The 26,014-nt window shown below is 26.9% G+C and overlaps 1 protein-coding gene across 4 annotated transcripts in view; it reads left to right on the top strand.

The window, feature by feature from the left end:
- LOC135922188 (synaptic vesicle 2-related protein-like) overlaps positions 1 to 26,014 on the top strand; it is a 135,725-nt gene that overhangs the window by 45,665 nt on the left and 64,046 nt on the right. The window lies entirely within an intron of this gene.

Raw genomic sequence — 26,014 nt, 5'->3', positions numbered from 1 at the left:
TAACATCCTAATTATAATTTTATGTACTTTTAAAATGGATAAGGTTAATAATTTTAATATTATTACAATAAACAATAAATATAGAAAATCATTTCTATAGAAATTTTGAACTTTTATATTTAATGCAAGATAAAAAATCAATTTTAATAAATTCTGACAAATTTTAGGCCTATCCCTTCTAGATTCAAATAATGTATTTAGGATATTATAATGCACCAATTTTAAAAGTTTTTTACGAAAGAGATCACATGCATTGCTTGGAAAAAGCTATTGCAGAGATAATGTTTCAAATACAGTCTAACTTGTCTAATTTGGGCTCTTTAAAATTCTAACAACTGCCTAATTTAACTAAAATTTTGAGTCCCAATCAAATTCCTATTATCTACTATTAGGAAATGCCTTGATAAATTCGGCTTTGCCCAATTGCATAAGACCTCTATAAAGTGGGAATTTTATATTTTGTTGCATTTATTCATTTATGAAATTTTATCATCTTTTTAAACTTATTCATGTCAAATAATAAAATTAATAAAGAAAACAAATATAATGAGTTATCGTTAATTAAAAAAATTGAGGTTATTATTTCGAAATCACCATACTCAAAGAGAATATGCTAAAAGTTTTAATATTTGTAAAGTTCACAATATTCATAATTCAAAGAAGACTTTATCAATTACCATGCAAATAAAACATATTGTATCAAATAGAGAGTATCTTATTTTATTTCACGCATTCTTTATTCTTATACTATTTTATAATAATTTTATATACAATGTTGTGATGATTTAATGAAACATATTGACGATTAAATTAAAACCCATCTATATAAAATTATAATCTTTGCAAGAATAATTAAAATAACAAAAGGAATAATAAAAGAAATTTCAATAATGCTTTGTCTATATTTTAATTATTTTTGCAAAGATTATAATTTTATATGGATGATTTTTAATTTAATCGTCAATATGTTTCATTAAATCATCACAACACTGTATTAGTACATGATGATTTAAAACCATTTAAAAATGGTTGAACATAATTTCACTCTTTACTAAATTATGAATATAACAGATGGTAAAATGCTTTTTAAAAAAAGTAAATAGCCTTGATAAATTGGGCAAACATCGGCCCCAACTGTGTCCAAATTAAATAGGTTTTACTGTAATCTATTTTTATTTTAAATATCATTTTTTCTTATATCTAAATCTATTGTTAATGATAATTTATTATGTTTTGCAAAATATCTTTAAATTGCTTTTGTACACCTATTTTTTTCATTTTATCTTGAATCTTGATATTTATTTTAGAAATTTTCTTATTTTGATAAAACAATTTTTATTTATACTGTCTACCAAACGTAAATAAGTTTTGTCCTTACAAAAGTTTGGCAAACTTCATGTTAAAGCTGCATATTAATATTAGATTCAGATTCATATCAAATAGTTTTATCTCTATTTAACTGGTGTTTTTTTATTGATTGGAAAAACTGATTGATAAATTAGTAAGTGCTAAACAGGCATTACAGTTTTATACAATTTTTATTCTGGTATGATGCCAATCGTGGTCTTTGAATTATCTGCCAAACTGATTGAAACACTAAACACGTTCTAACAATCAGTTCACTAAAAATACTATTTTTTTATTAATCTAGTTTGTCATTTTATGAGGATCTGGACTAGTAAACAGGGTAGACCGGGGCTATACTGAAGGTTTTTTTCTCTTTTGCGATAACATTTTAATTTTATTTTGATGGATATAATTATTATATTATCATTTGATAACCTCATCATTAGACTACAAAATAAAAAAAACCAGTGCCTCCTATCTTTTAAAATATAGAATGGATGCTATTATGGTATAGTTAAAAAGGGCTATTAAAATATTTTTCTAAAAAATTACTTTTTAATGAATATTCATTTATATTTAATAATCATTCCTACTTCTTACTGCATATACAGGGTAAGTTAATATAATAAAAGCAAAAAATTAAAAAAAATGTAACCATATATTTTTTTATTTTTGCATAATACTCAAAAATAAATGACGATCATATATATATATTTTTTTTCTCTTTAGCTTTAACCTTTTCTGGTGGTAAGCTCCTTCAACATCTTTCTCCACTTTATGTTATTCATACAATCTCTTTTTTCTAATTTATACTTCTTTATATTGGCTCTAACTTTATGGCCCCATTGAAGTTTTGGCCTTCCTTTTTTACGTTTGCCCATCACTTCCAAACTCTTAACCTTATTTCCTATGTAGTTCATTGGCCTTCTCATTGTATGCCCATACCACCTAAGTCTATTTACCATTATCTTAGTCTTAATGGGCACTACCTTTAAACTTCCTAGTATTCTTCTACTTCGCACCTTATCCTTTCTTGTTACCCCAGCAATCATCCTCAGCATTCTCATCTCCATAATTTGTAGACTTCTCTCGTCTGATTCTTTGGTTGGCCATGTTTCCGAATTATATAGAATAGTTGGTTGTACTATGGAACTGTAAATTTTCCCCTTTAATTTGTGTGGGATTCTTTTGTCAAATAGCACTCCAGATAAAGATCTCCACTTTGACCACCCTTGATTAATTTTACTCTTGATCTCTTTTTCTATTGTGCCATTTGTTTGTATAGTGGAGCCCAAATATTTGCAGCTTTCAATTGCCGATATCTGATATCAATACTCTCTGTTTCTCTCCTCTATCACCATATACTCCGTCTTTTCTCTATTTACTTTTAGTCCGTGCTTTTCTAGGATATTTATCTAACTCACTAATCTTTCTTTCATTTCATCCTTGGATTCGGCAAGTATCACAATATCATCTGCAAATATTATATTCCACGGGACTGTTTGAGGTATGGACTGTGCTAATACATCTATTACTGTAATGAAGAGAAGTGGGCTGAGAGCCGACCCTTGATGAACTCCTTCTGCTATTGTGAAGCCTGCTGAAGTACCTGTTGTGCTTCGGACCATTGTTGTATGGCCCATATACATATCCTGTATTATTCTTATATATTTTTCGGGAACCTTTTTGTGGCGTAGCGCCCACCATTTCTAGATCGAGAAAGACTATGTGTAGCTTTTTGTTCTTTTCCCTGTATTTTTCACTCATTTGCCTAATTGCGTGGATTGCATCAGTTGTTGATCTTCTAAGCCAAACTGAGTCTCTCCTATTTCGATTATGTCTCTTAATCTTTTTTCTATTATTTTTTCGTACAGTTTTAGACAGTGTGACATTAGTTTTATGCCCCTGTAATTTTGACAATTGTGTGGATCTCCAAATATTTTATTGTACAGATTTGTGAGGAGATGTATTCCATTTTTAAGCTTTCTATTGGAATATCATCTGGACCACTAGCTTTGTTATTTTACATATGCTTGAGGCATGCGATTATTTCTTGTTCTATTATAGGTTGTACAAGATTTTGACATGGGGAGTGTTCGTCTAAATGTAGTATGTGGAATTAAAATTGAGAAGCTCCTGAAAATATTCTTTCCATCTATTCATTATTTCTTTTTCCTTTATTATCAATCTCCCATCTTTATTTTTGATTACTTTCGGAGCTCCGTTTATATCCCTAGAATTCTTTTCTCGCTGTTTGGCTAATCTGTATATTTTATTTTGCCCTTCTTTGGTATGTAGTTCTTCTTACATGTCATCGTATGCCATAGATTTGGCCCTAGCCACCGACTTTGTAGCTATTCTCTTGGATTTTTTGTATTTTGTTTTGTCATAGTTTTTGGATTTGTACCATATTTTATAAAGGGCTTTTTCCTCCTATTATGGTTTGTACCTCTTCATTCCACCACCATAGTTCTTTGTATGATTTGTTGCCTCCCCTTGTCAAGCCTAATATCGATTTGGCAGTGTCTATTAATCTGGATGAAAGGTCTGTCCACATTTTTTCACTGACTTGTGAGGAATCTATTGTTTCAATGTTAGCATTGATTGCAAAGGCATCTGTGATTGTTTTTAATTTGCCCCATTTGATGCATGGTTCCAGTTTTATCTTGTTTTGATGTGTAAATCCATGACTAGTAGCTTGTGTTGTGCGGCGATATCTTCTCCTGGGATGACTTTACAATCTATTACATCTTTTAATCTTCTGCGAGATATTAGCATGTAATCTATCTGTGTTTTCCTTGTACCACTTTCATATTTTATTAGATGACTGTCTTTTTTCCTATAGTAGGTGTTGGTTAAGGCAAGATCGAAAGCTTATGCATATTTCAGTACGTGCTCCCCTTCATCAATCCTTTCTCCATATCCAAAACCACCATGATGCCTCTTGCTTTCCCCACATGCGCATTTAAGTCACCACCAATTATGACTAGGTCATCCTTAAGGATTTCCATTACAGCTTCATCAAGGATAGCCCTAAAGTCATCTTTTTCTTCTTCCTTGCAACCCGTTTGGGGAGCATATACTGAAAGGATGTGTAGTATTGATTGACCAATGCATAGTTTTATCTTCATTAGTCTACCAGAGATCCTGTTGACTTCTACCACTGAGGAGGTTAGATCTTGACTGAGGATGATGGCGACACCGTTCCTATTGCTAACAATTCCATTATAGTACAATTTATACCCATCTCCAATCATTAAAGTCTTCTGACCTTTCCATTTCGTCTCTTGTATGCACGCTATATCAACTTTTCTCTTGTTCAACATTGATGCCAATTCTCTCGTCTTACCTTTAAGCGTCCCCAATATTCAAACTTGCTAATCTTGTCTTCTTTGCTTTGACCTTTACTTTACTTTTCACAGGATGGAGGTCTACACCCTGCGCGTCGCTTGGAAGGAACGCCCTAGCTTTCATATTCATATTTCCGTTTGTTTCCTTCATTTTGTTTATTGGACAGGTATCCTTAGCACCCGGCTGTCCAGGCCTGTCGGTGACCGGGGTGTCATCTCTAAGCTCCGAAATTCATCTTACCATATGTCTTTACACATCAGTCATCGAAGAAAAACTTGAAAGTTTTTATGCTCCTTACCAGGATTGACCTGCGTCCTTCTTCTTCCTTCTGTTTCCAAGCATAAATCTAACCCATTAGGCCACCCCGGCGATGACGATCAAATATATAATATAACAAAACCGATTTAAAAAATACATTAAAATATTAAAAAATTGGATATTATAATTTTCGTTTTTTCTTTATGTATTCCGATTTTTTATATTCCTTTAAAATATATTTCAATATAAATTATATTTTTATAAATTTACCATTCAATGGTTCTCCTCGATAACCAATCTCCAAATATTGATGTATCTTATTATAATAACTTGAAAAATCATAAGGAATACTAAATTCATTAAGAATTGATTATTACATTATGAACGATTTCGTTTCTTGTATTTAGTCGGGGATTGATTGACCTATATTTGTTTTTTAATACCCCAAAGAAATTTTTTATTGGATTTAGTTGTGGCGAATAGAATGGCAAAAATTCTATTCGCTCTTTAAACTATCAATGAGATGGCTTTTATGGATCGATGCATTGCCCACAATAATAATTGCATCACTTGGTATGATATTAATAAGTTCTATAATATATTCTCGAAATAGTAGACTATTATAAGGTCCCTCGATGATGCGATAAATTATCACACCTTTCCTATAATATATAATATGCTTAAATTTTTACCCTTAGATGATGGGACTTTAACTGTTGGCGTAAGGTTGAACATGTAAATTTATGCCTGTCTCGTTTAAGAAAAATATTTTTTCTTTGGCTATATTCAATAAATTTGGTATATATTGACTGTGCCCGATGTGTTTCTCCTATCAGGTTTATTTCCTGCATTTTTTTTGGACCATCCTATTTTTTTAAATATATTTTCTTATAGTTCTTCATTTTTAGGAAATCCCGGAGGTAAATTTTATATAATATCTTTAATAGTGAATGTATTGTTAATTAAAAGATCTATTATTTTTCTTTCTATATTGAAGGTGTCTTTTTTTACCTCTCTTTCCAATTACATAATCTTTCAAAGGGTCTCCGATGATTTCGGGAATATTTCGAGTCTTAATTTATTAATAGACGATAAAGACATATCTATATACTTAGAGATATCTTTCATTTTCATTCGCTCTCGTACAGATAATAATTTTTTTGCTATATCTATTTTTTCCTTATTCCAGTTTTTATATTTCCTTCTTGGAATTGCCGAGATTAAATTTGCTGAATCGATAATAGAATCTTAAAGAGTGAGAATTGATAATATGGAAATTATTTGTAGCTGATATATTAGGTATTGAATTTGATAAAACAGGATCAGGATTTGATGTAAATGAATTTGTTTTATTTGTGTTACTAGATAAAATTTGTCGTATTAAACATTTGAAAAAAATATTAAACTGTATTATATAAAAAAAATTAAGTAATATAAATTTGTAAATGCAAAAAAATTACATTAAAATTTATACCATATGTATTTTTGTAGTGTTTGTTTTGTTGTTAATGGATCGTCATTTATTTTTTAAGTATTATGTAAAAATAAAGACACATATTGTTTCATTCTTTTAATTTTTTGTTTTTATTATAATAACTTAGCCTGTACATTTTTTTTTATCACATTCATAACAAATAAATACATTACAAATTTATTCAGGGATCCAAACCGAACCATTAAACCCATAAATTCGGTATTTTTTATTGAACCTAAACCGCTAAAAAAATTTCTAGCCGAACCTGAACCGAACCGCTAAAATGCCTCTGAACCTATTCGAGCCTCATGATTTTATGCTTATAAAATAATGTGTAAGTTATTACTAGTATATTGCAAAATTATATAATTATATTCGAATTGTTTTAAAGATTATTATCAATCACATTTGATGATAAATGTCAGTTATAATTTTTTTAAACTTTAGTATATTGCCATTTTACACCTTTTTAAAAATATTTTAAGCATATAAATTATAATGCCTAAATTAAATCCAATATATAAATTATTTACTTATAGTATTATAAATGACATATCAAATGTAATATTACTGATTGTCAAATAAATATGAAAGGCCATTATGGAGAAAATCTTGAGCGTCACAAAAAAAGAAACCACCCTCTAGAATTCGATAGAATTAACAAAATATCACAACAAAAGACTAATAAAATAAAAAAGTTTAAGTATTATTAAAATATGGCATAACATGGAATTAAACTTTGTTATAAGAGTGGAGGATTCTAGTGAAGGTGAATCAACCGGTTAATGTAACCTCTGAAGAGATTTAGTAGAAAGTTTTCCTTAAAAAAAGGTGTTAACAAACAAAATCTGTTAAAAAAAGCGGAAAATATTAGAAATATTTTAGTTAATTTTTCTAAAAAACCTGGGTTAAATAAAAATTTAAATATTTTAGACTATTGGAGAAATAATCGATACCCATAATTATGTAAATTGTCTGATATCTTACTAGCAGTGCCGGCTACCCAAGTTAGTGTGGAAAGATTTTTTCAAAAATTAAATTTATACTATCTCCTTGGAAATATATTAATTGTGCGGCTTAATATAAAATTTTTAAGTAAATAAGTTAAATATTGTTCATATTAAAATTATTCTTTGATATTTATTTGTTATATTTATAAGTTAAATATTATTTTATAATGTGCAATTATGAAAATGTAGGTTTTATATATGTGTTTTTTATTTTAATGATGAAATAATCAAAAATATTCTGCCCTATACATAATTCGAATATAAGCTTGAATACAAAAGTGTTCATACCGGTTTTTAGAGTTTCAAACCGAAGCCTTTTTACGAACCGAACCTTAACCTGAACTGTAATTTTATTCGAACTTGAACCAAACCGATATTCGTTTCGGTTTGGATCCCTGAATTTATTAATATAAATTTAAAATTTTGACCTTATATTAATATATATTAAAATTTTCCACTAAATCATTTGGAACTTTTTCACTGCAAAGCTAAAGTATAATATTTCCAAAGGGGGGGGGGTTGATAAAATCGCAACAAAAGATTTTAAAACTTTTAAAATAAAATATACCATTTAAAATACATGCCACAAATGAATTTAAATCATTTGTTGGAGCTTTATACCCTAACCTAAAAATTTGTACAATTCCCTCAATTAAACTATATTTAGTTGTATTTTATAATAAAGAATTCAATAAAGTAAAAATAATAAATGATTCAAAGAGTTTAATACACTTTACAATCGATATATGGTCAAACCCTACTAAGAGGGGCTTAGCCACAACACTTTCATGGGTAGGGGGATAAATTTTTATGGGGCTAGACTTTTAAACCCCCTTTTTGCCCTGCATTCGGCCGATCCCTACTATAGAAAATGAAAAATTAATATATATTGTTAATTTTTTGGTGCTCTTTATATAATTTCCTTTAAAGTTGGTTGAACAACTCCTAATTCCAAAATATGGTGATGTTTTATGCTTAATTAGTCTCTGACTTTAACCATTATAAATTATAATAGCCAGTAAAAAGTAAAAAAATAATATTAGTAACAAGATTTTGGCCAACCTTAAGATTAAGAAGTAACTGAAAACATTTATTCAGTTATTTTTATAAATGTTTATATTAGGGGTGTACAGCCGATTATCGATCCGATATCATATCTGATTTTGTATTCTGTAAACATACTAATCGTTTTTATTTATAATCTATACATCTAGTCTTGCAAACGTTCCATTTGAGTCTATTTTTATAAAAGCTAACTCACTATTTTATCCAGAAAATATTACGCAAGCCTGAAGATATTGCTCATAGATGGCACAAATGTTTGGACATCTATTAGCGAAATCTCATAGCTTAGGCAATATTATTAAAATATTGAGTTATCCGTTTTTAGAAATCGGCTAATGGAGCAATTTTGAATTACTACATACATACTCATCTCATATATATTTAATAGTATAACATCTATAATTTAACTATACTATAACTCAAGTCATTAAAATATATTATAATCAGTTATAGCTTATATTCAGGAATCTAAATATATATAAAAAGATATTTATTGATAAATCACTTATTTATTTATATAATAACTAATCTGTTTACATAATAAAGTAACAATATATGAAATTTGAATAAATTTTTTAAAAATTAAGACGCTATTTTATCGGATTTGATCGGAAAGTTTTATAATATTTGCCGATAGCCGATATTTTTAAAAGAATGAAATATCGGCCCTATTCGATTAAAACATCGGCACCTCCTTTGTTTATATAATAATTGTATATTAATTTAATCCGCTTGGTAGATATGAAGAAAAAAGAAAATTGCTAAAATGGAAAATATACAAAACTATATCTGGTGTGCTTTAATATCTAATGCCTGACTACTACTTTTTATTCATCACTCAAGTATGAGAACCACGAAAAGTAACTGAATTATAAACAAAATGAAAAATACGAGGTCACGCTATAAGCGTGAAGTGAATCAAGCAAGCTTTTAGAAACACTAATTATGAAACTTATATTAAATAGGGTTTTATTAGTATATTTTATTGCATTATTCTCTTTGGTAGTTGGCTTAAAGAGGAAAGTAATTATTGGTAAAAGGTAAAAAATTGTTAAAATTAGCTTCATGCCATAATTAAGAATATAGAAGTTCTAACTATCTGGTTTGCGTTAATATTTAGTGCCTTATTAATTCTTTAATCAATTTCGCCAGTCATGAAAAAAGTAATCCAATTATGAACCAAAAATCAACTATGATATCACCTCTGAAGCGTAAAGTTAGCCAAATCTGGAAGCATTATTTCGGATATTATGTCAATAATAAGTGCGTGCTTCAACCCGTTTGGTAGATAGTTTGAAGAAAGACATTTTTGGCAAAATAAAATTGTCAAAATTGACATTATGTTAGAAGAAAAATTATAGAAGCAATGAACAATATGTAATACCTGTTTAGTTTTTTTCAGCCAATAAATAAAAATCAGTTATAAGCGAAATAAAAATTACAGTAAATATTAGATTGAATCTTAAATCGATTCAAGATATTTTTAAATCTTATAATTCTATGATTTTCATAGATGTTATTTTTTCTTGTCAGTTAGAAGTAATTTAAATCTCATTAAACAAGATAGAATGAAGTTTCTAGAAGCACAAAAACAATTTAATAAATTAAAATATATTTTACTATTATTATCATTATAAAAAATCCTATCATCTTAAAATATGAGACTTGATATGGGTGTAGCTTTGATAATATTGTGCTTAACATTTGTTGACAGGAATAAATTTTATTTCTTCATAATGAAATTGGCAAAGTAGTTTTTTTTATAAGGAATATGACAAACTAGATAATTTTTTGCAAAATAATTACCTCGTTGGCATATGCCAAATTAGTTATTATTTTCAGTTTTAAAATGGTTTAATTTTAAAGTTGGATTTTCGTCTCCATCTATGGAGCAAATTTCTATAAAATATTTTTTTAGACTCTAGAAAGTCTTACATATTCTAATCGTATCCCCTAATGTCCACCCCCCCCCCCCTTACTCTTGCTCTCCATTCACCTATATGAGCGTTTTTCACCCTTTTTTTACTTAAAAAATGTAGATTTTCGATCCGATAAAAAATTTAAATATTATTTTTTATACTGCAAATTCCAATTCCATTTTTAAATTCTTAAATATTTTTTAGTTCATTTAAATATAAAAAATAAAAATATTTTCGCTTTCGATTCGTCCAATAGAAAAATATTTTAATTCAATTAAAACCCATCCAGATAAATGTATTGCTTGCAAAAATAATTAAAAAACATTTGCAATTTATTTTAAAAAATTTTTAAACAATATTCATTTTTGATTTTTTTCAAAACTTATAAATTATTTTTTAAAACTTTTCTTAACTTATTTATAAAGAATAATTTGACTCTCTCCAGTATCTTAGATCTTTTTACATCTACAAGTTTTTAACATTTAACATATTTTAATTATATATAATTTTTTAGACTTTTCCTTACAGGAAGGACCATCTTATTCTCAAAATATTTCACATTCAGCTTTATTTGACATAAATAATTCTTTTTCCCAATCAAAAAAGTTATTCTACTATTTGATTTTGATACCTATCCTCAACCAAAAATAAATATGGCAATTGGAGTCAGCAAAAAATCGCCCTAGCCGAAAGATGTCTCACTAATTGACGATGTAAAATTTACCACCTAATCTCAAAATGAGTGATTCGGTAATATCAAGATTCATTAAATTAATGAGATGGAGCCGGAAAAGGGTTGCAAAAGAATCCAATAGACAGAATTCCCCAAATGTTATCAATATTCGTAAAGAATATTACCTAAAAATTATGAACGTGCCATTTTAAAATTAGATGACAGGCTTCAATTCCTACATAATTTCTTACTATGGATGGACTATGGGTAAGAGGCCATCCGTCAACTCCCTTCTTGATGGCGAAAATCATATCGGTTTTATGTGAAAGAAACAGCTATAAAATTAATTTTTCTGTTGAATTCACTTATAATTATAGATAATGCTCCTATCCACTGCGCCCACATACTATCGCAAAATTATCGAAATATAGCATATCTTCCACCTTATTTTCCACAACTAAACCCCATTAAAAAAATTTTGCGTTTTGAAAAATCAATATCGATCTATATATTCCAAACCAAATAACAGAATCCATATAAGGCAATTACTAGCCTTTTGCTTATTTCATTAATTATGATTTCACAGCCTTATACTCACATACGATATATCGAAGAGGGATTCCGATCTATTCCATTGAACGACTACTTTAATAGATAATTAAACTCGATTATTATAATATAGATATATTTTTTCGTTATATTATGTGCATTACAAATAGAAAAATAAATATATTTTGATCTTTTATATAAATAAAATAAAGATTTCACTAGTCATTTTCGAAACTACAATATAAGAAAGGTAAATTTAATAGATAATAAAATAAACAATGAAAAAAATAAGTTAAAAATTATCATAATTTTACCTTAAGTTTTACCCCCCCCCCATCCCCCATTTCTTTTTTAAAAAAAGATTGTTTTAAATATTTTATAAGTTTAAATTTTTTAATAAATTGCAAATGTGTTTTTTTAAATCGTCAACATGTTTCATAAAATCATCACAATACTGTAAATAAGTTAATTTTAAAAGCTGTCAAATAATGTTATGAATCTAAAATACTACTATAGCAAAATAAATTTAAATATGTAGAATTGAACCGGGTTTTTAAAATATATAACTCAAAATTATAATCAAAAATTTTTACATTCTTTTATAAATATGACAGTTTAAGTAGGAGACTGGGGTTAGGCAAACCACTTAATTTCTTTGAAATTATTTATTTTTTTACACTCCATTATACGATTTTTTCCCAATATGTCGAAACAGTAATTGGCATAATGTTAATTTATTTAAAAAGCAGCCCGGCTCGTCCAGGATTTTTTAATTTTTTTTATGCCCGACCCATATTTATAAATTTTTAATCCTAGTCGGAAATCTTACCATTTTTTATCCCATTCCGGACCGCGTCTGCAGTTCTTATATATATATATATATGCTTTTTTGGAAGAAATTCATAAAAATGCTGCCCTGATCCATGTAGACAATTTATATTCTTATGTGGTGATTGTGCTAATAAATTTGGAGAAAGTTTCTAAATCGCGAAAATAAAAATCACTAAAATTTGAGAATCTCGCTTATATCTCCTAAAATTTTTTTAATGTAAATCTGAAATTTATATTAATAGATTACTTTATCAAAACAAAAATATAACTTTAATTAAATTTTACTATACGCAACAAATTATTTCATTTTTTATAAAAAAAATATACAAATCGCCCATGAATTGTTTATTATACTATTGACTAGTGTTGTTAAAAAGTCGAGTTTATCCTACTCAGAGTCTCGAGTCATTAGTCGATTAGAGGACCAATATTTCTATAAACTTCAGCTGTCAACTTGAGTTATCAAGTGGACGAATATTTTAAATTAGTTATTAATTATGATGGTATTTGTTCTGTTTTTTACATTTTTTTACTTTAGACTTCCAACTTGAGTCGTGAATACAAATATAATTGAGTCGACTAGAGGACGAATATTTCAGATTTATTATATTAATTAAGATAATTTTTTTACTTTAGACTTCTAACTTGAGTCGTGAATAAGAATTATATACTTGAGTCGACTAGAGGACGAATAGTTCTATGAACTTGAGTTGACTAGAGGACGAATAGTTCTATGAACTTGAGTTGACTAGAGGACGAATAGTTCTATGAACTTGAGTCGTCAGACTTGAGGACGAATATATCAAATTAGTTATTAATTAAGATATTTGTTCTATTTTTTACATTTTTTTTACCTTAGACTTCCTGAGTCGTGAATACCAATTATATACTTCATTATCATATTCCTCAATACTTATTTTATTTGATCAAATAAATTCTAATTTACAATTTTTGATTGATTACTATATTCTCAAATAATAAAATATTTTACAGGTATCTGAATATTTTAAAATTATATCTCAACCATTATTTGAATTTTATATGTGATAATAATCAAAACTATGAGATGGCCGTTTAATTTTCTTTAGCACTCCTCCTCATCTATATATATATTTAGTATTTTTATACTTCTTCTTCTAGGTAATTATTTTATTTAGTCATTAATGGTTAATAACTACTAAAATATTTAAAAAATATCTAATGTACCTGTCCAAGATACATTTCTAAAATTAGAAGAAAAAAATCAATACGTGTTTATAAAATAGCGATGAAATTAAAGAAATCGGCCAGAAAGTTCGCACCAAATTCTTATAGAATGGGGCATAGCGATACTAATTTATAAAATCTGGACATTTTAAGAAAGTTTCCTGACCGATCTCTGTAACGAATACCGGAAATTATTTTAAAACGCCAAAAATATGATTTATATTTTAATTTAAAAATTTCAAAAAAGAAAATAATATCTAATATGAATTAAAGAAAAATTTAAATTGTTACTATTACTAGATAGAAAAATAAATACAAACAAAATTTTTTATTTTATCAATTAACAACACATATTAAGTTATGTATTTTTGTTTATTTTTATATTTAAGTTTTTTAAAAAAAAGTAATATATTAAAAATAATTGTTATAGTGAATGAAACAGTGTTAATAATAAAATTAACAATAAAAGGGGGTAAACATAATAAGATTTTATTTTAATTTAAGACATATTGAAATTAAATATGTACAATCAATTAATTAAGAAGATTAATCGTTGAAAAGAAGTGTTTAAATACTTGATGTTATTTATTTATATTATTAAAAAATTAAGTAAACTGTAATTGTTGATTTTTTGCAAGAAATAAATTATTAAATGTTAAATAATATAGATTATAATCGTCATAGTTCTTATCCACAAATAAACCAATATTACATCACAATTATTCAAGATAAGAATAGTTATTTATTAAAGAGAGAATTTTTAAATATTTTAATAGTTTTTAACCATTAATGACTAAATAAAATAATTATCTAATGACTAAAGAGGGACTATAAAAATACTAAATATATATTAAAATGAGGAGGAGTGCTAAAGAAAATTCCCCCGCCATAGTATAATTTTGATTATTATAGCACGTATGCATTGGCGTACGGGGGGGGCAGGGGGACAAATTCCCCCCTCCCCCCCAAAGCCAAAATGCAGATGCCGGACATATTTTTCAAAAATATTATTTTTTATATTTTATTATATTTATTCATATCTATTTCTTTTAAAATTTTTATTACCTTTTTCATTTATTTACTTTATCAATTAATTTCATTTTCAAGTTTTCCTTGTGGCGTAATATTTATCTATTATTTTTAAATTTCCCGGTATTATAATTTTCAAATTTCTAGTCATGGATATTAGACTTTTTTTAAAAACGCTGAAGGTGAAAATCATGCCAAAAAGCAAAAAAGTATAGTATAATAATTTAATAATATTTTTAGCAATTAAACCCCCCCCCTCCTCCTCCCATAATAGCTAATAATGAAAGAATTGTTGAAAAAATAATAGATAGTCAGCATATAGAGCCATTTAAAGGTCAGTTATTCTAAAAATACATTTGGGCAGTTTTATAATAACTTAGCTGGTATTATTTAAGAAATAATTTTACATTTTTATGTACTTTTGGAGGTTTTTTTAAACACCTACTTTGAAAATGAAATGTTAATTTAATTATGTAATAATAAAATAACTGAATTTTTTAAGATTCATCATAAGTGAATCTTAAAAAATTAAAAGTAATAATTAATCTTATTATATAATTATTTTCAAAAATATAGCTAAATATAAATATGATACGTGGGCAAGGGTATGATGGAGCACGTGCAATAGTGGACAATTAAATGGGCTTCAGGCATTTATTAAAAAAAAATGCCCAACAGCTATATATGTCCACTGTGCTGCCCATTCACTCAACTTAGCAATATCGGATTCATGTTCTTTACCATTGATATCAAATTGCTTAGGTTTTTAATTATTAAATTAAATTTTTTATATTTATATCAGGTAAAATATCTAGCATCTATGAGATGTTTAGATACCCCAAGCGTTAAAATATTTTGAACAGAATTATATCTGAAACTCCTTGCCCAACAAGGAGAAAAAAATTGCAAAAAGCTTGACATCAAGCAGTAACAGCTTTTATCGAGTTAGAAGAGCCGATTATTAATACTCTTATAGAAATATCACAATGTCTGAAAAAGATATTTCTTCAGAAGCAAGCAAGTTACTGGTCAATACTTATACCAAATTTTTTTTCGCATTAGAATGTATTAATAAATTATTTAATTATACAACTATTTTATGTAATACTTTTCAAAAACCTGATATTGATTTGATTGAGATGATGAGAATAGCAGAGACAATTTTATTAGAACTCAAAGAAATTAGAGCTAATGCTGATGAGGAATTTCATATTTTATATGTTAATGTTGAATCAAAAGCAGAGCTATACGAGTTCAATATTTGTCTCCCTCGACTTGCAGTAAGGCAAACTTATCGCCAATAGTGTCAATAGAAGAATATTATAAAATAAATGTCTTTGTACCTCTTTTGGATACATTTATAACCCAAATGAAAGGTTTTTAAATCATCAAGAAGCACTTATCAATCTGCAGATATTACTTCCGCAAAAGCCCTCTGAACCTTTTTCACATGGTGATAGACTTATCAATCTGCAGATATTACTTCCGCAAAAGCCCTCTGAACCTTTTTCACATGGTGATAGAAAAAAAATAAAATATTTGAAAGATTTTTATCATGAAGACATTAATGTATCTCATGATGCTTTATTAGCTGAATGCCAACTATGGTATAAAAGATTAACAATGGTTGATATAGTCCCAAAAAATTCTATGGATGCTTTGCATCATTTCAAACATCTTTTAGATTATTTTCCCAAAATATTGAAATTATTATATATATTAGCAACTCTTCCCATTAGCAACTAATGAGAGAACATTCTCTTCTTTAAGAAGATTAAAAACGTACCTAAGAAGTACAACTTCATAAAGTAGGTTGAATGGTCTGGCCCTTTTGAATATTCATAGGCATTTGACGCCAAACACGGATCAGATAATTGAAAAATTAGCTCACTCCCAACGAAGATTGGATTTTATATTATAAAAATATGTTTCTATAATATTTTTTGTTCATTTTTTAATGTCTTAGATATTTTTCTTTTACATAAAAAATATAATTATTCATATTTCCAACATTTAGATTTTTTATATTTTATATATTAATTTTAAAGGCTCAAAAAAATTTAAATTTCTATTATGGATTATTTATTTTATAGTCATTATTAGAGAACTGCAAAGTAATTTTTTCGCAACCCGAGCCCGAATTAAAAAAATTTTTTGTCCGAGCCCGACCCGAGCCCGAGCACACATTTTTTAGTCCAACCCGACCCGAGCCCGACCCGAATAAAATTTTGCAATTTAAGTTTTAATATTATAATAACCAAAAAAAAATTTATGTGTATTTATTCAGTTCAGCCACCTTAAATAAAAGTTTATTTGACGGCCATAATCTATTCAAGATATATATTAAGTTGCATTTTATTAAATTTGTAAAAAATATTATAAAATGATTAATATACAAGCGAATTTAAAAATTATAACGATTATATAATACAATAAGCATCATTTATGCGAATATAGATATGATATAAAAGTTAATAAATATATAAAAAATATAATGAACATATTATATTATATTGACCTCATCAATATCATTATCAAAATTATCACAAAGTGAATAATTATGATATATAAATAAAGAGGCGTCCAGTTAATCTGGCTTTAAACGAGTCCTTCTATCCTCAAAGGCCCTACCTGGAAAACGCCGTTTCACTGCTAGCCGACGAAGCAGGGATAGCCAGGAATTTAAGAGCTAAAATACTTAAATTTGGAAACTCATAATGGTTTGTTTTCCACCATTTTAAAATATTATCATCATCAATACATAATTTCGGATCTAGGTATTTTTTTAGCTCGTCAACATCGGCGCTAGCATCAGAATACGCATTGTCAGCCTCCCATAGAGAGAAGTCCAAAAACGTATCTACCACCTCTGTAGTTTCTTAAGAAAAAAATATTCATTAATAATGTTAAGATATATATTTATTTTATTATTTTTTAATAAATAATTTTATTAATAATTTAACCATATTTTCATAAATTTGTTACCAGCACATCGACCCTTTTTCATATATGAGTTTAATATAGAAAATAATTTATTGCGGATACCATCAGCAGTATCTACTGAATTTCTAGAAATTGTCGTAGCATTTGGAATGATGCTTTTAACATCAATATTTCCATATATTGAACCAATTTTGGCAAAGGCAACAATCAACAAAGCCTTCCCCATGAATTATATCAAATGATCTCAAATCACGTCCACAAAACATAGTAAGCACCTCTGTGCACTCTTTTTTCAATTTTGTACAACTTTTGAGTTTTTTCGGATCAGTACCAAAAAGACTATCAATTGTTAATTGTGTCTTTTAACTCTCTGCTGTTGTACTTGTATTTGTATATACACATTTATGTCTTTTAAATTGATTTGTTCTTAAAATAATTTAATAAGTTCATATACCTGTTGTTATTGAATTATATACATAAATAAATTTGCATATAATAGAAATGACATAATTAAGCTTTTCTTTATTTTCATCATATATAAATGAAAATTTCTTCCATACATCGGATTTTCCATTAAGATTCTTCCTTACTTCATACTCCTTTGTCTTAATCTTTTCACCAATTCTTTTTAATTTTGCATCCATTAAGATAATTTTTTTAATATGGCTGTGTTAAAAAAAATATTTAAAATGACTTTAATAAATTAGATTGAAATAAACAGAGTTGGGCAGTACTGCTAATACTTGTATCTAAGATACATGATACAAGATCCCTTTATATCTTGTACTCAGTATATTTTGACATTTTTAATAAGATACTAATATCTGTATCTAAGATCCTTAATTCTGAAAAGAATCTTGTATCTTTTTCATTTTCTTGACAAAAGATACAGATACAGATTCTTTTTAATATTCATGTTTTAAATTTTACATATCACAGTATACATCTTATTTTCTTTGAGAATCTTGTATTAATTTCCTAATTTTTTTCTGCCATATTTTAAAATATTGACAACCAAAATTATCTGGAAAATTTATAACTAATATTAAGGTAGATAGATAAAAAAATAATAATACCAAAACGAAATAAGTAAAGATTATATTTTATATATAAATGTAACTTACCAATTTTATATAATATTTTTTAATTTCTAGGATGGGATGATTAACATTTATGGCAGTGAAATTTAAATTATGGAAATAAGTTCCCCTGAATCAAATCCCAATCTTAAATTTTATATGGAAATTTTTTAAAACAAATGTTATAAAAGACAATGTATAAGATAAATAATAAATAATGAATAAAACTTATCTTTAGTACACAAAATATGTCTTATCTTGTAATTCACGGGAAACACACAATTTAGTGATAAAATAGTTTGGTATCCGGTTGTTAGGTTTATAAAATAATAATTAATAATGACATGACATGTTAATATGATTGACATTTTAATCCTAAAATGTGATAAATATTAAATAATATGATTTTATAATTAATATTATAAATTATACTGACGATTTAAGATATTAATATTATTATTTATTTTCGGGTCGGGTCGGGTCGGGTTTTCGGGTCGGACAGCTTTTACAACCCGACCCAAGCCCGAACCCGAGAAATTTTTTTTTGATGTCCGAACCCGACCCGAGCCTCGGGTCGGGTCGGGCTACTGACAGCCCGTGCAGTTCTCTGGTCATTATATCCTGGTTATATCCACTTAATATTTTATAATTAAGATTTATTTAAAGTATTTATATGCCGTCGGTTATATCCGTTTAATATTTTTTAAATCAAATTTATTTTTATATACCGGTTTTTATATTTAATTTTTTATAATTCATATTAATTTAAATTTGTATATTAGAAATAGTTATTAGTCCTAATAAATTTATGCTTGATATTTTTAAATAACAATAATTTTATTTTTAAAAATTTTAATTATCCCCCCCCCCCTACACCAAATTCCAGCGTACGCTACTGCACGTATGCCTTAACTATATAAAATTCAAATAATGATTGAGATATAATTTCAAAATATATAGATATTTTATTATTTGAGAATATAGTATTTAATAAAAAAATATAAATAAAAATTTATTTGATCAAATAAAATGAGGAAAAAGATAATGAAGTTTATAGTTGGCAGAGTTGTTAAAGTAGCGCGCTATCTTTTTTGGTAGCTATAGCTAATAGCCGCTACTATTTTTAAAATATTTAATTTTTTAGCGCGCTACTTTTTTAAAAGTAGCTAAGTAGCGCGCTACTTCGCTACTTTAAAAAAATATAATCAATGTAAGTATAAACATGAAAATTTAAATATTATATCATAATTAATTATAATTTTTATAATTTATTATTTAATTTTGAAATTTAAATATATTTTCGATTTTTAATTTATATATTCAATCTGTGTTAATAATCTAAAATGGCATACGGACATGGAAGATTCAATGCAAGAAAATGTACTTAATAGCTCTAATAACGATTTCCCATTCCCTAGAATTTAAAAAATTTTAAAAATAAATATTAAAACAAAATCTGGATTCAAATTCCTGTGCTTTAAATGTAAAAAAAAATATATCATCAAATCAATCGAGTAGCTATAACCTGAAGAAACACCTAAAGGTAAATTGTTATTTTTTCATTATAATATTTATTTTATTAGACTGTTCACGCCAATTTCTATAAGGAAATAGAGAAACATATAAAAAAATTTGGTATAGGAGAATCTTCATTCAAAATGACAAATACTATCCAAACCAAATTAACTGATAATAAACATGCCAATATTTCACAAAAATTGGCTGATAAAGTAATTGTTGATTTTATTATTGACACAGTTCAGCCATTGTCCTTGGTTGATAATCCATCATTTACTATGATGATTAAAACTTTATCCCCTGGCCAGTTTTATGTCGCCAGACACTTATGAATAAAATAGCCGACAACTTCAAAGTGATGAAAGATGCTCTAATAGTAGAGTTATCAGATATATCTTATGCATGTACCACGGCAAATAGTTGGACACATAACAGAAGGTAAAAACTTATTTATATTTATAAATTGATCTGATTAAATATTTTTAGAGCTTATTTGGGAATCACAGGCCATTGGTTAGACCCTAGGACTTTAAAAAGAAGATCTGTAGCCTTAGCCCTTAAAAGGATTATAGGATGCCAGACATATGACGTACTTGCAAATAAAATTATTGACATCCACTAGTCTTTTAGGATTCATAATAAAGTTTGCAAGATGGTTACTGATAATGGGTCTAACTACCTGAAGGCATTTAGGTTATATCACAAATTTATTTATAATATTTATTTTAAGTTATGATTTTTTTGGCAGTAAATTAATCAGAATGGAATGGTTATTATATATAAAATATTAGTATTTTAATATTTCACATTATTTATAGAATTTTTATTAACTAAATACACACATATTTTAGTAATATTATGATTATCATAATTTATATCAAATTATAAATAAAATTAGTGAAATTAACTAATAAAATATAAAACAGAGGTGGATTATTTCATTAATTTTTATTGTACAGTGTCATTGAGCTAATCTAACATTTAATAAGATATGGTTATTGAATATTTTATGGATGATTAGATTTTTACTATATTTATTTCTTATTGATTAATTGCCATCAATTTATATACAGTACAGGGAATTCATTCAATGTATTCATTTGATAAAATATTTTTGCTTAGTTACATTATAATTCCTGAGGTTCAAAATTTAGAATACTAAGAAATGATTTTTCCACACCATTTTTGATAAATATTACTAGACATTTCTATTAAAACTGGATAAATAATTTAATTTGTCCTATTTAATATGAATATAGAATATTTGGTGAGGATAATGCTGAAGATGAGATACAGAATGATAGTCAACATGTATTGGAAGAGGAGAATAGGTGTTGATGCCAATGATATTAATGAGATCTTAGAAGAAGGTTTAAATTATTTTATAATACATGTTAATCTAATCAATATTCTATAGGATCTTCAACTAACTCCACAATGTTACCCAGCCATCAGAGATGCTCCTGTTATAATTTAAATTTGATAGCAACAGTAGATGCTGAAGGAGCTTTAAATGATGAAGATTTTAAAAGGGTGTCAAGATCGACATTTTATAAATGTCAAACTTTATGGAATAAACAGAACAAATCTCCTAAAAGTTCTGACATGTTTAAAAAAAATTAGGGAGGTGTTTATTAACCCCTAATCGTACAAGATGGAATTCTGTATACCAAGCAATAAAACTAATCGCTTTTTTTCTGGAGGAAAGTAGATTAGAGATTAATTATCTCTGTGATCTTGTTGAAATTGAATATATTAAAGAGTATACAAAATAATCCTAATTAATAATGATTTATTTCCATATCATATATTTATTTATATTGCTTATTTTTTTATAATCTAAACTAACTATATTTTTATATTTATAAATGTTGATTTTTATATATTATTTATTATACATTTACATTATAAGCAAAAAAAAATAAAAAAAATTTGTTTCATTTGTTTCTAAATTTTTTTTAATAAAAAGGCGCTACTTTTTTTAGCGAAAGCGGTAGCGCGCTACTTTTTTGACAAATAGCTATAGCGGTAGCGCGCTACTTTTAAAAATAGCGTTTAACAACTCTGATAGTTGGTATTCACGACTCAAGTTAGAAGTCTAAAGTAAAAAATTAAAAAACAGAACAAATATCTTAATTAATAATAATAATCTGAAATATTCGTCCTCCAATCGACTCCAATTAACGACTCAAGTTCATAGAACTATTCGTCCTCTATTCGACTCAATTATATAATTCTTATTCACGACTCAAGTTAGAAGTCTAAAGTAAAAAAATGTAAAAAAAACAGAACAAATATCTTAATTAATAATAATAAATCTGAAATATTCGTCCTCCAGTCGACTCCAATTAACGACGCAAGTTCATAAAACTATTCGTCCTCTAGTCGACTCATGTTCATAAAATATTCGTCCTCTAGTAGTTCACGACTCGAGTTCATAACTCAAGTTTATAAATTTTTCATTTAAATTCTGATGTTCATATATATTCAAGGTTTATCGATAATATTCAGGTTATAGGTGCTTTTAATAATTTGATGAATATATTCTATTCTGCTACTATTAATAATAATATCCCCAAATAATATATTGACACTTGAAAGCCGCCTCCCAATAAAACAAATATCGAATAATAGTTCCTCTATGAAATTTATTTCCTTCCAAAAAAATTATATTTAATAATATTCTAAATTTTAAATATTTATTATTTTATTTTACTTTGATAATATATTAATCCCCTATTTTGGAATATTTATTATTTTATTTTACCTTTATAATATATTAATTCCCAATTTTAGAATATTTATTATTTTATTTTAACTTTATAGTATAGTAATTCCCAATTATATATTTGCCTATTAGCGGCCTCTTCTCCGTCCTTTTGATTGTGAAGGGGAGTATACTGCACCTTAAACACTGATCATTTCGTTGAATTGATTCTATAGTGATAATAACATTGCGATATTTTCATAATTCACATCACCCCAAAAAATTCGATCAGTTCGTTGCTGCAACATTTCATAGTCCTTAAATCTTATTTTGAATTTTTTATTATATTTACTTGAGTTCAATGTAACTACAATATTTAATAGATATTATTCTTTTTCATATAAATTTATTAAGAACATAATCCTTCTAATAATAAAAAAGTATATCTATAATAAATATATTATAATAACATTTTTTTATTAGTTACCAATAAAAAATTATATAAGTTTAAATTAATAACCAATAAAAAATAATCTAAGTTTTTGATGACATCTAACTTAAAATAATTCTACAATATTTCTAAACGAATCTAAACCTTAATTAAAATAACTAACAGGCGCGTAACCAATGGGGGGGAAAGGGGGAAATTCACCCCCATCAATTTGACTGTTTTCTTAAATATCATTTTAAGCTAATAAAAATTTTACCCTCCACCCCCCCCCCCCCCCCAATCAATATTTTACAAATATTTGAATAACAATTTTCCAACATAAAACTTATTTTTTATAAATATATTTTATTAAAATTTCCTTTCCTTGTGAGTACATTAACATTATTCAAAAATATTAATAAAATGGAAAAATTTTAAGTCAAAGAGATTGAAATCAAATGGTAATTTAGTTTATTATTATATATAATTATTTTATTAAATTCAAAATTATTAGTAAATTAGAATTAATAAGTATTTTTAATATTAATTATTAATAAATATCTATAATTTTTTAAATATTTTATTTTTACTTCGATTTTGTAGAACAGAAGAAATAGAAATACAAAAGTTAAATAAGGCCGAGCATGAAAAAAAGTAATGTGTCGTTAGAAGCGATATCATTATTGAATTCAATTGATCAATCAGAGTTTATCATTGCTGCTAGTTGCATCAATAAATTATTTTCCTATAGCTCATTACTTTGTAGAAATTTACAAAAACCAAATTTAGATTTGGTTCAGGTTATTGATTTGGCAGAAAATATATGAACAGGTAGATACAATAAGAATGAATGTAGATGAATATTCTCATAATATTTATATAGACGTTGAATCGAAGGCTAAATTTTATGATATAACACTAATTAAACCTCGTCTAGCACCTGGGCAATTATTGAGATGTAAAATAAATATTGGCTTAACTGAAGAATATTATAAAATATCCACTTTTATCCCATTCTTAGATACTTTTTGCAAATAAAAGTACGGTTTTTAGATAAAAAACAAGTCTTTAGCAATCTTCAAGTTTTAATACCCAAAGATCCATCTTGGTTTTCTAATGCCACTATTGTTAAAATTAAATATTTAGCAAAATTTTATTCCTATGATATTGATACTGAAATAAATTTAATCAGTGAATTCGAATTGTGGTATAAATATTTACTACGTTTAGCTCTTTTACCTGAGCATGCTATTGATGCGCTCAATCGGTGTAGAGAAACCTTGGCTCAAATTCCTAATATTTTAAGTTGTTTTATATTCTACCATGTTTGACTATTATAACAGGTACGAATGCAAGGACTTTCCAACTTAAGAAGGTTGAAAACATATTTATGAAGTACTACTTCCGAATCTCTGCTAAATGGGTTAGCTCTGTTAAATATCCACAGAGATTTGGTTCCAACGTCAAACAAAATTCTTGATGAATTGGCAACATTCCCACGAAAATTAAAAATCACATTATAATTATAGTATTTAATAAAAAAATTTGTATAATACTGTATTTAGAAGTTTAAAAAAACTTGTTTTTTAAATTATTTTCTAGTCAATATTTTATAGTTTTGTTAAACGCCTCGTTTTGAGCCGATTTTTAAAATCGGCTAACTCAGTTATTTATCCAGAAAAATATTATGCAAGCCTGAAAATTTTGCTCATAGAAGAAGCAAAGGTCTAGACATATAGTATCGAAAATTTGAGGCTTAGCTAATATTTTTCTGGCGAAAATATTGAGTTAGCCGTTTTTAAAAATCGGCTCAAAACGAGCCGTTTAACAACATTAATATTTTATACACACTACTATTAGTATTTTCAATAAAAAAATTATATTATACTTATATAGTATGAGAATTTAAGCTAAGGCTAGCTTTAAAGCAAATTTTATAAAAAAAAATGACATTAAAATTTATTTCAACTTTACATTTAAAAAACTTTATTAAATATATAATAAAAAATAGGCTTGTAATATCCATTAGCACGAATTAGTAAATACTAGTTACAAATATAAATATAATTATTATTAAATTATGAATAATTTAATGGAATAGCTAAAACATAAGACCCGGCCGAAGGCCGGGGAAAAGCTGGGATAAGGGGGGTTTGCGGGCGAAGCCCCCCAAAAATCCCCCCCCCCCCCATAAGAAAATCCTGGATACGCCACTGATAACTAATTTAGATTATAGCAATTTAAAATATCCCTGCTCATAAAGTTTACTTATTAAATGAAGATACGATATTGATCGGAATAAATAATATTTAATTATAAAATATTTTAAAAATTATTTATAATATAAAAAAATTAATTAAATTTCTTGTTTTAACAAAATGGCTAAACATGCCTTAAATTTGGTGGCCCTAAAATCGTCAAATTTCGGCAGCCTGGGGCGGCGCCCACCCTTGCCTTCGACAAGGGCCTTCGTCTGATTAAAGCGTAATTTAAAAATGAATTGTTGCATGTATATAAAACTGGGTATGATATAAAGTAAATGTCTCAAAAAAGGACTTTGTAAAAAAATATAAATATTTAAAATTTTAAATTTAAGTTATATTTAACAAAAAATTAAATGTTGGA

This window comes from Gordionus sp. m RMFG-2023, chromosome 1 (genome assembly GCF_954871325.1).
Source record: "Gordionus sp. m RMFG-2023 chromosome 1, tfGorSpeb1-WG-v2, whole genome shotgun sequence".
Taxonomy (NCBI): domain Eukaryota; kingdom Metazoa; phylum Nematomorpha; class Gordioida; order Chordodea; family Parachordodidae; genus Gordionus; species Gordionus sp. m RMFG-2023.
The sequence above is the reverse complement of the archived record's forward strand: the minus strand, read 5'-3'. Positions and strand labels throughout refer to the sequence as shown.